General features: G+C 31.5%; 1 pseudogene; it reads right to left on the bottom strand.

The window, feature by feature from the left end:
- Window positions 1-8,556: 8,556 nt before the first annotated feature.
- Window positions 8,557-8,675, bottom strand: LOC118602040 (annotated as a pseudogene).
- Between the last annotated feature and the right edge of the window lie 4,794 nt (window positions 8,676-13,469).

Here is a 13,469-nt window from a genome sequence, read left to right as displayed (position 1 = left end):
TTCAGATTCATTGACTAATAGGTTAGTGTTTGTTAGTATGAAATAATGAATAATTATATTTAGGGTATAAGTGAAGCAGCTATAAAAGAGACCCTAAGACACAGTGACTTAAGCTAATAAGTTTCTCACTCATCTAGCAATATCACTAATTAGGTAGTTGGATGGTGTCAGAGACCCAGTATCCTCCATTTTGAGTTCTGCCATTCCCACATGCTACTGCCTGTAGGGTTGATATTCGGCCAGCTGAAGTAAATGAACTGTTGTATCTATAATTGAATTTTTCTAAGAAATCTTTCATTAACTTTTTCCTTTAGCTAGACCCTTTTTAGTATCCCATAACAGCTTATTGCCTGATTAATGTCCCATAAAATGCATAACTTGCTATTATGAATGACCTGAATTTTGGCAGAAAAACTAAGGACAATATTACATGCGACATACTTGCTATAAATTATCTTTTGCTAGCATTGCATTCAAATTTAAATATGAAAACATAAAAACAATCTTCCCTTTTGACCATTTTGACTTTTTTTTTTTTCGTATAGTTTAAACATACATCAGAATGTATTCCTCTTAATCTTTTATGTTGATAAAACAGTTAAAAAATTGAGACCATTGTACTTTTCACATACTGAAAAAGAGTCATGTTTTCAGCCAACAAAATAAGAAATAAGCTCAAGAATGTCACGGGGAAACTTGGATAGGTGCTTCACTGTTAGAATAAGATTTTACTGAATGATCATTTCTAAATGTTTGAAGACATGTTTGACTGGGGAGAGAGTTAAGAGAGGAGTATCAGACTATTTTGAAAATGTACTATTGTCTTTAATGTTTGAGTGATTTGAATAAAACCATGATATAATAAATACAAATTTTGAATATTTACTGTAGATTAATGAGTTAATGAAGATGAAAGACTTAAAAGTGCTTGACAAGTGGTAAATATTCTATAAATATCAGCTGTTACATATCTTACTTGTAAATAGCTGCTGAGCAGAGTTAGATAATTTCTTAAAAGGATAGAATTAGCCTATGCTTCCTCTCAAAGGTAGGCAAGTTTTCTTTCTGTGAAAGGCATACATAATTTAAATATTTTAGACTTGTAGACCATAGAGGTCCTTGTCACAACTAAGTTGTGCTACTTTAATATTGTAATCCATAGTCAGCCATAGACAATGTGTAAATAAAAGAGCATGATTGAGTTTCGGTAAAACTTTATTTATAAAAACCAGCAGCAAGATAGATTTAGCCAGCAGAGTGTGGTTTGCCAGCCCCCAATATCGACAATAACTATTGCTACAAAATGAATAGAGGTATGTAACAGAGCCTGAGTTTTCATGAAATACTTCCCTTTTTAACCTACATTTCTTGACTGACCTTATTTCTCACATATGTTATGTTTGCCAAAACATAAAAAAATAAAATTATGTTTCCAAATCTGTTAAATAATTTTATAAATTCTCGTAATTATAGGGATTACATTAATCCCTTTATGAAATTAAAGAAAAAAATCTATACCATTAAATTATATTTACATTTAAAGATTACCCTTTAGAATCTTGCACATGAAAATATCAAGGTAAAAGCAATTTAAAACTAAATAGTCTAATCATAAAGTAATATTATAAAATATTAAAATTGTGGATTATGTAAAAAAAAAACTATGATTGGAAATAATATAGCATTCTAGTAGTTTTGAAAGTGAGTACAATGGAATCTGGTATTCTCTGTCATGAGGGATAAGCTTCAGTTTAAAACGAATCCAAATAGTATGAGAGGCTTTCGGAAGAAAATTATATTTGATTTGACATCTGAAGGGTAAAAATAACAAAGCCAAGCAAAGCAGAAAGGGAAAGTTAGCAAAGGCGACAGAAGAGCATGAGAGAAGGCCACACTGATCCAATGGATATGCCCAGGACACATGGCCCTACAAAAAAGTAAATAAATAAAATTAATGAAACCAAACCTGGTGCTTTGAGAAGATCAATAATTATCAATAATTATCTTCTAGTCAAACTGACAGGAACAAGGAGAGAAGATACATAAGATAGAAGTCATAAAAATTGGAGAATCGAAAAAATGCAAAACTAACAACAAAAACTTTTTAGTAGTCATAATTGAAGATGGTAGTATTAGGATTGCCATTCTGAGACAGCTGTATATCCACTTGAAATAAAACAAATGAATCGACTTGTTATGATTCTCATTCTGTTATCCCTGGCGTCCTTGTAAATCAGAATTATCAAGGTGTATAACGTATGACATAGAGGTGGTACAGATGAAGTCATGTAAAAATACCATAATTTTGGAGTTGAATAGAAGTGGATTCATTAGTATGACCTCACAAGGCATTTTATCTGTGTAACTTTATATGTATTGATCCTAAATCCTCTGAAAAAAAATAAGAAAAAAATTATCAACTCAGATAAATTTAAAATGGATTCTTTGGAGGAGTAGATGGTTCTTTGTCTAGAGAAGGAAATGTACAATGAGCATGGACCATGTAGGCTTACCAGGTAGTAATAAAGTCGTTAAGGACCATGAAGATAATGCTCTAAGAATTCAAGAGCCAACCTACTGAAGCTTCCACGTGTCACGGATGGGACAATTTGAGATCCAATATCGACAAGAGATATAATGAATCAAAATTCATCATAAATCTATGAGTTCATATTAATGGAACAATAATAATTGATCAAATTCTGAAAATATCAGTGAACCAATCTATTTTTTTTTGAAAACAGTATATGATAGAAAAGATCTAGGTGATCATCCCACCTTTCCTATAGGAACTGTACCATTGGAGAACCAAACAGTAGGTGAAAGCTAACATTTCTCTGCAAAATTATTTCAGCTGAAAAGTTTAAAAAATGATAAAATTAAATTATTACCATTTTAATACTTCCAGTAGAAGATGTAATGAGAAATTTGGTATAAATGGCTGGAACAAAAAAAGAAAGGAAGAAAGAAAGAAAGCCAGGAGGCAAATATGTTGTGTTTCCTGTTAAAAACATCCATTATCATCTAAAGACTATCAAATCTTTGTCTGAAACGTATTAAGCAACATTATGAGTTTGCAATCAGTCTGATTCAGATTTGGGGAAAACACCAGATTCTAAACAAACTATAATGAAAAAAAGGAGGGTGGGGGCCAGGGGTGGGGTGAGGTAGGGTGGAATGGAGATCTAACCTGCAGAGTAGCAGACACAATAAGCTGAAAAATAGGAAAAATAAATTCTGATGCCTAGTGATACACATTTGCTTGATAAATCATGAAAATAATTCAAGGAACTGATTTTTATAAATAGCAGGATAATTAAACATGATTCTGGTCTTTGTAGTAATGATTAGAGGGAGGAATGAAGCTTTGATTAGTCTGGCACACAAGTAGGATCTGGCAGGAAAGTTATACCTCTTAACCTACGCAGTGCATATAAGTGTGTTCAACTTATAATGATTCACTAAGCTAAATAAAGAAATTCTATTTGAATTGTCACAAGTTCACAACAATCCAATTAAAAAAAAAAAAGTCATGTTATTGCATTCTTCCATTTGTTAAATGGGCTTGTTTAATCATATCATAGATTTCCTAAAAATAAATTTTAAAATATTGATTGTTTAGTTCAATTCCCACCCATCAACCTCACTTTACTTCATTTATCATGTTATTTCCTTTTTAAGGAACTGGGGGAATAAACAACTAATAATATCAACATATGAGAACAGAATTCTTAGAGAATGAATGACTTTGACAATCAAACAATTGCACAGATTTAGAAAAAAAATACAAATTGTCAACTTAAATTTAGTGTGCTTTCCTCTACTAAGGTTTCAAAACCATAGGGGAAAATACGGACAATTGCAACATAAATTCTGTGATAATGATATGCCATTTTTGGCAGAGTAATTTGTATTGCTCATTAAGTCCCTAATATATGACTTTTATATGCAATTACTAAGTGGCTAAGAAACAATCAATGAGAGCATTTCCTACCAATTAGTGCTCTTTCTCATTAAATATTTAATTGCTCAATGGAACTAAACATCAAATGTTGTTCTCCACACAAGTTCTGAAAGATGAAAAATAAAACAACATATATCAGTGAAATGTCATCTCTCGCATCCAAATTGCTTTCCTTTTATTTTTCAGTGATCCCTTCAACTCTTTTCATTAACTAAGTAGCTTGTGGTGTTTTGTTTTAATCTTATCAGATAGTCTTAAGGAACGGAGATGTTGAACTTCCTTTAATATAATCATCAATTGCAAAGTGAAATTTGTGATTTCAAAACAATATTCTTGATCCAGTATAAACTTTGATTTCTACAAGTTATAAAAATCTAATTTCAACATCTTGATGGAAATATTGAAAGCTATAATAACTATTCTTGCCTATTTGAAGGAGAAGAGAATAGAAATTACTTATATGAATAGTAGTTAGTAAACTTTTTCTGCAAAGACCCAAGGAGTTAGTATTTTTTACTTTGCTTAACTTCACATTCTCTGTTATAACTACTCAATTTTGCCATTGTTGTCCAAAAGTTTCCATAAACAATATGTAAATATATTTTCATGATTGTGTTTCAAGAAATATTTATTTTCAAAATTAAGTGACTGGCTGGAGTTAACCTGAGGTCTTTAGATTTTCTGCCTCTGATATAGAAGAAAAGCTCGTCCTTTTCTTGTGTTAATATATTAATCCATGCAACGAATATTTATTTTGTATCCATTGCATTTTCTATTGGTGGTAGACCCTTAATAAACAGATAAAATCATGAATGTATATCAAGTCAAGTGACAATACTGTTATTAAGAACATTAAAGCAAGAGAGTGGGGAGATAGTGCCAAAGCTTGGCCTGGGAGAGTGTTTTACATGATGGTCAGTGTAGACCTCACTGATAGGTGACATATAGTGCAGACAATGAGGAAGAGCGTGATGTAGTTATCTGAGGGAAGAGAGCATAAGGCAAAGGAAGCCACATGTGTAAAGTCCATAAGGTCGGAACAGGCATATTACGATTGAGAAATAGCAACTCAGCTAAGGTAGCTCAGAATAGAAGAGGAAAGAAGAAAGTAGTAAAATAGCTTGTGCAGTGTATATGTTGACGGGGTGGTATTGGCGGGGAGGAGGCATCACAAAGACCCTCGATAATATTTTATGAATTATTTGTTTCTATTCTGATGAGATAGAAAACCACTGGATCTCATGAGTAGCAAGGTGACATGATGGCACTTTTATGTTTAACATGAATTATCCTGGTTGCTTTGTGGACAGTAGACTGCAGAAATGCAAAAGGAGAGGCAAAGAGATGTTATAAGAGTTGTTGCAACAATAAAAATTTCACGGTGACTGAGGCCAGCATAGTAGCTGTGTAAGTAATGAGAAGTTTTGTAAACACTGATTAAAATTAGGTGGGCTTCTGGGAATAAGACCAGAAAGCAATTACTGTTAAGCTTAAAATCTGAAGTATAAAGTGCATTGTTATTAAAATAGTCATGTATTATACAAATAATCTTCTCACCTTGATATTTTGATTTATTTTAATTAAGTTAATATTCCCAAATATAGAAACTGATCAACATTCACAAAAATATAAGCATCATAAAATTTAATATATTTCATTGAATTTTCTCCTGAAAAAATTATGGCCATACTTTTTTCAGAACATAATGAAAAGTAATAAGGAAAATTTTTCCTGCCTTAGAGATTGAATAACAGAACAGAGGATAGAAAAATGTTTTGGGCTCTCCTTTCACCAGATTCTGATGGTTCCCTGACTGTACTATTGGAAAATATTCAAGCCTGATTATATCTTCTTTGGATATTTAGTAAAATTATTTTAATGATTATGCTGGCATTTTTCTTGCATTGTGTTCCTCTTTTGAAGGTATTAAGAGATATTGGGGAATCTCTAACAATAAAGTATTAATTTAAACTTTCTAAGTTGAGTGCTGTTTCATAGATGACTGTCTGTGATAAATGTTAATATAATAACTGAAAACTTTGATAAAAATAAAATCTATAAAACTTGGAATTTCTTACATGAATAATAATTTAATGTATTAACATTAGATCTACATATATTTAACTTTCACTATTTGAACAAAGCAATAAAAGAAATGTGCCAGGAGGATTTTATTTAAATTGCAGGAGAGTCTCCTAAGCCCACATATGAAATAATTGCTTTTACTTTTAAGTTTCTTTAGTAATGGCAATCGACATTTTCAAATGGTAATGGATAGGTAATATTTCTCATTACATACGTCTAAAGAAATGTTGGCTTTATGTTTAAATGGAATAATACTTATGAAAACATTCATAGCCACTTTTGGAATGTCAATTTTAGTATACTCTGAAGAATTTTGTTCTTTTAAAACTATTTATAGAATTCTGATTGTATTAAAATATTTTATGTTCAGAAGACAGAAATACATGTATTACAGTAAATATTACCCTACTAGAGGTAATTAAATTATTTCTACAAAAGTTTTTTTTTTTAATATTGTTTTACTCAAGGCCATAGAAAAATATTCGGAAAGAACATTGAATATATATTATTATAAAATAATGAGCTCAATTTCATTATGTTATATAAGATATACTTAACTTTCTGAGTGACATTATGGTTGATAAAAAGCACTAGTTAAGACCTCTGACCTCAGAGAACTTAGGGGCGGGGGGAAGTCACACCTAAAAGAGTATAATGTGAGAAAGGGTATAACTAAATGGGAAAAAAATAACCTATATTTCTGAAAGAAAACCAAGAAACAAAAGATTGATGCAGTTTAGAAGGTTTGTGGAAGGTTTCATCAAGAAACAATGGCTTGACCTGATCTTCAAAAGATGTGGAACATAGAGGTGACTCTTTCGGTTCAGATAATTACCATGAAAAAATTGGATTTGCTTAAATGTGACATCCCTGAAATGAGATCTTCCCTACTGGATTTAGAATTGTGTGTGATTCTCCTTCTGTGTGTTATTGAAATTCTGGGAGAGGGGCCAGAGGGGAAGAGAAACATTGAAAGGACAATGAAATACAAGATATAAAGCCTGATAAGAAGTATTTACCCTTCTCAAACAATTAGGAAACATACTATTTTTAATCTTGGGATTTCCATTATTTAGATTAATGTCCTTACATTACCAATGTGTTTATTTTATTCACATTTAATAGTCTGTGAATTATATAATCATAAAGAATTTTAATAACATTGGTTCTGATTCTATGTACTATTTCTCTATCTACAAAATTTGATAGAAGCAATTTCCTAGGAAGAGCGAGGGAAGACAGAAAGAGAACTCAGGGATCATTCTAAAGTAACCTCAATGAGTGAGCCCTGCTGGTTGTCTTGAGGCTGAAAATTCTCTATTAAGAATCATTAATATCACTTTTTTTTTTTTAACCCTGAAATGTTGCTGAACTGAGTCTTAAACTCTGCCCAACCTCGCAGCTTAAAAATTGGTATTTAGAGGAAGGTCTTAAATTCACAAAATACTTTTTTAATTTTTTACCTAGAGGAAGAAAAAGAAAAGTCAGTGCAATCTGTTGAGTAGAGGAACTAAAAAACATCGGGGACATATATTAGTTGAGTGAATAAAGTTCAGCATATAGATCATGTAGTAGGCAGAATATTGCCCCCCCTCCCCCAAGAAAAAGATAGTTATGGCCTAATCTCTGCAAAAGAGAATTTGCAGAGGTGATTAAGGATCTTAAGAGTAGGAGTAGATTGTAGACCATCTGGGTGTTCCCAATATATTCATAAGGGAATAAGTGTAACAGGAAATACAGAAAAGGAGGTATGAGGATAGAAGCTATTACTGCCTAAAAGGGACCCTAAGGCCATGGGATGTGGGCGGACTGGATCCCAGAAGCCGGAGAAGAAGGCAAAGGAACAGATTCACTTAGCATCTGGTAGGACTGCTGTTAGAACCTCGATTTTTGTGCTATGAGACCCTGTTGAACTTCTGAACTCCAGAATTATAGATAATGGTTTTGTGTAGGTTTAAGTACTAAATACATGAGAGATATATGTGTGTATGTATATGTGTATGTGTATGTATATGAATATGTATATGTGTATGTATATGTAGATGCAGATGTAGATGTAGATGTAGATGTAGATGTAGATGTGTACACACATATACATGTTTGTTTTACATGAGCAAAATGAACCCTACAGAGTACTAAAGGTAGCCTTGAATAACTTTGTGATAGGTTCTACTGGCAATACAATTTGCAGGGAGATGAAGAGTATTTTACACGATAGCACATAATAGAGTCAGAGAGGAGCTGTAGAAGTATTTATTTTCCCTCATAGGCCTGAAGTCAGAGAAAAGACTATGTACTAGAAGGGAGAGCATGCTGTTCACAAGTTTCTGAATGGATAAAAAGAATCTCCAAACCCTCATCCGCTCTTGGCTATCAACCTCTTCCCCTTCAGTTTTCTTTCTTTCTCTTTCTTTTCTTTTTTTTTTTTTTAAGAGAGGCAACCCTTGGTTGACCTAACAGATTGCAAGGACCTTGTCAGTTTACAATCCCTTATTTTTTATTTTTTATACCTGCAGCATCTGGTCTTCCTAGGTGGTCTCCCATCCAAGTACTAACCAGGCCTGACCCTACTTAGCTTCCGAGATCAGACAGAATGGGGCTTGTTCAGGATGGCATGGCCACAGACTCTTCTTCATTTTTTATTCATACTTTTAAAAGTTCTCTGCATTTTTAAATCTATAATTGAATATTTTTATTTGTTCTTCATTTGACAGCCTTGTAGTTTTACTTTACAACTAGATTGCAAATGATCTTGTACTAATTACCAATAATCATATTTCTTATGTTTTTCATTGTTACTTTTCATTCCCAAATTAAAACAAGATTAGAAAGCATAAAGAACATGAATATTTTATGGGAAACAGAAGAGATTATTTTTAAATCTCTCAAGTTGCAAAAGGAAGCTTTTTCTGTAAAATATAGGCTATAATTGTACATATTCCGACCATCAAACTAAGTACTTGACAGTCAGTGCCCAATTAGTATGGTATTGCATTAGTTTGTACGAAGCATTTAATGTATTTATTATTATTTGATTATGTTTTTAAAATTTATTGAAATCTACTGCCTGAGGGTTTTGTTGATGTTTTTTATCATTCACTTTAAATCTTCATATACTTTTACTAAGGTCCCAGACTTTAGAAGAAACAAACAAACAAAAAATGTTTGTATCAAAACAGCTTTTTATACCTCCAACATTATAGTAGTGAGACAATCCATATAAACAAAGCCATTTCAAAAGGCTGTCAGAGCTGCTGTCCCAGAGGAACGGTCTTGCATGTCCTGCCCTTGAACCTCTGTAATATTTGCATAAGACAAAATAATCTTTGGACTGGGCCAAACCAACGTTGTCTTACAAACAACTATTTGTAAAGCTAACAGAAAAGCAGACCTCCTGACCATGAAGACTGACAATTTTGAACATTCTTTAGAATTTACAACCAGCCAGATACTTAGCTTTTAACAACAATTGAAATTCCTTTCTATTAATCATGTGATTATTTTCTTTCCCATTCACATAAAAACAAAATAAAACAAAACAAAACAAACAAAAAAAACCTAGCCTCCACTCCATAATCGGGGCATGATTTGAATTTCTGCCTGAATCTAAGCTCCCGAGTCATGATTCATTTTGATCTTACATAAACACTTGTTGTCTCTCACTTCGGCTTTTTATTTTTAGGTGAACAGTAGAGGTAAGTTAAAATATAAGAAAACAACTGAGAGTCAGAACATGAAATAGTGATTCTACTGAGATTTGTGCTCTGTATTGACCAGTGGAGTTATTTGCATAAGAGTACCAAACGTTTAGCAAATGCTAAACCAAGGCGAGAAGGTGGGAAGGTCCACGCTTTATATCCCTCCTGAATTAGCTTTTTACCTACTGCTTAAAATATTATGTGCGTAATATTTGTGAATAATACTTGTAGTGATATTTAAATATGAGACAAATAACTTTTGACCATATAAATTTTTAAATCTTAGAATCTAGTATACTTTTCAGAAGTTTGATGCAATTATTTTGCTTTATTATATGGGTTATATTTTAAAAAACATTTCAAATATTCATTGTAACACTGAGGTAATGAAAAATATTGATAATTGCATTAGGAAGAAAATATTTATCTAATTATATTTTTAGTATAAATCCTTAAATTATCAGTGAAGTATCTGACAGTTATGATACAGTGAATAAGATGATTAGTGTTCTCATAACACTAATGATTCCACAGTATTTCCAATTAACAATTAAAAGTATAATTATTGTGATATTGTGGGTTGAACAATTAATACATTTTTAAATTTATGTTTACATTTTTATGCTATCTGTCATTCTAAATTATTTTTATTTACTTAGAGTTTAGATAATGTTGGAAAAGGGACATTACTGAATGAATTTTTTTTTTTTTCCGGTACTAGCAATATAACTGATTTTACATTGGATTCTGATTTTCTTTTAAATATGGCAGGTAAAAAAAAGCAGTTTGAAGACAAATGATTAAGCTGTTTTTGCAGCAGTTCATTTTCATAGTGAAGTCACAAAGGCAAGAATCTCAATGCCCAATTTTTTGCTGCTCCCAAGATACTTTTATGATGTAATAAAATTGCCAGGAAGCACTTTATAACATCCTTTTTGAAATTTTTTTTTCGTTTTCGTCCGTCCTTCTTTCCTTCCTTCCTTCCTTCCTTCCTTCCTTCCTTCCTTCCTTCCTTCCTTCCTTCCTTCCTTCCTTCCTTCCTCCTTTCTTCCTGCTTCCCTCCTTCCCTCCTTTTCTACTTTCCTTCTTCCCCATCTCCCCTCCACCCTCTCTCCTTCTTTCTTTTTGTTGCCTTATGTTTATTGTGTTAGATTTATTTTCTATCATAATGCTGTTAGCTGAGCATGTCAGAATGATTAGAAAAGACAATTCATCTGCATTAGTTGCTATTTGCATTCAAAGCCACAGTTTACACTGAAAAACATCCTCTAATATATTTAAGAAGTCGGTATAAAATAAACCTGATTAAAGACAGCAGTAACAGTGAAATACAAAATGAGGACAGTTTGTTATTTTGCTACACTCTTATTTGTGATTTGTTTCCACTCTTCTAAGTGTCGTGTGTTCCAGATGAAAATGATAAAAGAAATAATTAATTAAAGGCAGGAAAATGGGAAGAACTAAAAAATACGGTTAACTACAGGTGTTCTCTTCATATGCATTCTACTTAGCAGTAAGCTACTATTTTACATTCTCTTGTAAACTCCTGTTGGGTTCTGTAGATTGCTTGTAATAACTATACTTCTTGGGAATGCTTTAAAGAAGCCTCTTTAAGTTTACACTTTACCTCCTAGGCTGCTTTGACAGAAAGTGCCAATTACAGACACTAGGAAAAAAGATGGAAAAAATCATTTTATCAACATGGGTTAAAATGGGAACACATGATAATTTTTAGATCATAGTTTGCATTTTATGTACAGTTTTAGAAATATTCCTGAGACTCAATAGAATTAGAGAAAAATAGATAAAATAACGTTTTAATACAAATGCACATCTACAAAAAAATTAAGTCTGAAGTAAATGAAGAAATGGTGATATTAAAAACATTTATACTTGAAATTTATATCTATCATACAAATGCAGTATGATCTTCATCATCTGATAAATCCATAGTCACTATTATTGTTCTTGTAAACATTCATAGGGTAGAAAAAGTATTTATTCAATTATAAAAATAGGTTTATTTCCAGATGAAAAAGGAAAATAACACACACAACAGAAATTGTTAGCAGGATTGTTAATTTTATAAGAAAAAAAACACCTAAGTAAACTATATAAGGCCTATTACTTTTCTCAAAGAATAAATACTATTCTAATTATTTTTTTATATCAGGGCTTATAATAATGTAACATGAGAGGTAACTACCTAGTTCTGGGATTAAAGGACAATTTAATATTATTAATAATATTATTAAATATTATTCTTACAGTCTTGCCTTGATTTTATTTCTATATAATATATAATGTAACATATAATAACATATAATAAACATATATGTTTAAAATGTTAATGTATTAAGACAGTTTTCATTCCCACTAAAATGTTTGAAAATTGTAAATATTCTTTGTTAGAGTCTCTACTACAGGGTCAAATAAATTGTCTTTTTTATTAACATCAATGGGGTATAGTTGGGGAAAGAAACAATCCGACGTCTGAACACACTCAGTAGAGTGGATGATGCAGCTGTGGGTTTCTCTTATAATGTGCTGCTTGCTAAGAAATGGACCCATTTACAGCAACAATATATATAACAAATAAGTAGTAAAAACAACGATAGTTCAAATTGGGAAAAAACAAGGACTTGTCTAAAATATAAAATATTTTCAAATAAAATAAAGTTTTCTTATGTCCAAGATGATTCCATTGCTAAATATGTCAACAAAGCAATTAAATGGAAAAATTGAGAAAAATTTATTTTGAATGATTATTATACTCAAAGCATGAACAATGATTAATTTATTGGAAATAGCAAGAGGAGCTAAAGAATAAAGGAAAAAAAGAAATAGAATAATGAATAAAATATTAATTTTCATTTGTTATATCCTTTAATACTTGGAATTTTGAACACATATATGTGTTTAAATTTAAATGCAAAAGTGTGACTTAATTCTACTTACCACTTCCCAAAAGAAAAGACAATCTAGCAAATATTACTTAGAATATTAAATGTTACTTAAAATATCATTTTAAATATGTGTACGCATTACAGTACTTGACGTGGATATCTAGAAGGACACTGTGTCCCTGATTAAAAGAAAGAGCGTTATAAGAAGAGCAGATTTCATCAAGTTAATATACTATCAATCAAAATGCTAATTTGAGGAGGGCCTTAATTAATGATTCTAAATTCCATGAAAGATGAAATTAGAATAGCAAAGACATATTAAAGCAAAACTGAAAAATAATATGGGAGGTCCATTATCAGTTATAAAATGTACCTAAAAGCTGCATTAAAAAAAATAAGTTAAATAAACAATTGGAAGATTGATATAACAGACACACTTTTGTACATTTAGTAGTAGTAACTGACATTAATTTAGTGCTTACTGTATATTCCAAGTGCTTAAATATATTATACACTCCTTTGTACCCATTAGGAAGGTACCATGATTATCCCAAGTTTTTAGCTGCGTAAACTAAGGCTCACACAAGATCAGAGTCACACATCTAACTAGCAGCAGGAGTAGAGATTGATCTAGGGCAGTCTGCCTTCAGAGGACTGTCCTCAGCTATAGTTACTGTTGCATTGACAAGACATGCCCTCTTCTACTTGATTTCGTTTCTCAAGTTCTTTTCAAGTAGCAGTAAAAGATTTTTCTTTCAAATACTATGTAATTAGGGTATATAATTATCTGTTTTTAATTCTTAAACCATATTTCCC

Source organism: Rousettus aegyptiacus, unplaced genomic scaffold (assembly GCF_014176215.1).
Source record: "Rousettus aegyptiacus isolate mRouAeg1 unplaced genomic scaffold, mRouAeg1.p scaffold_m13_p_4, whole genome shotgun sequence".
Lineage (NCBI taxonomy): Eukaryota > Metazoa > Chordata > Mammalia > Chiroptera > Pteropodidae > Rousettus > Rousettus aegyptiacus.
Note: the sequence above shows the minus strand (reverse complement) of the source record. Positions and strands in the feature narration are given on the sequence as shown.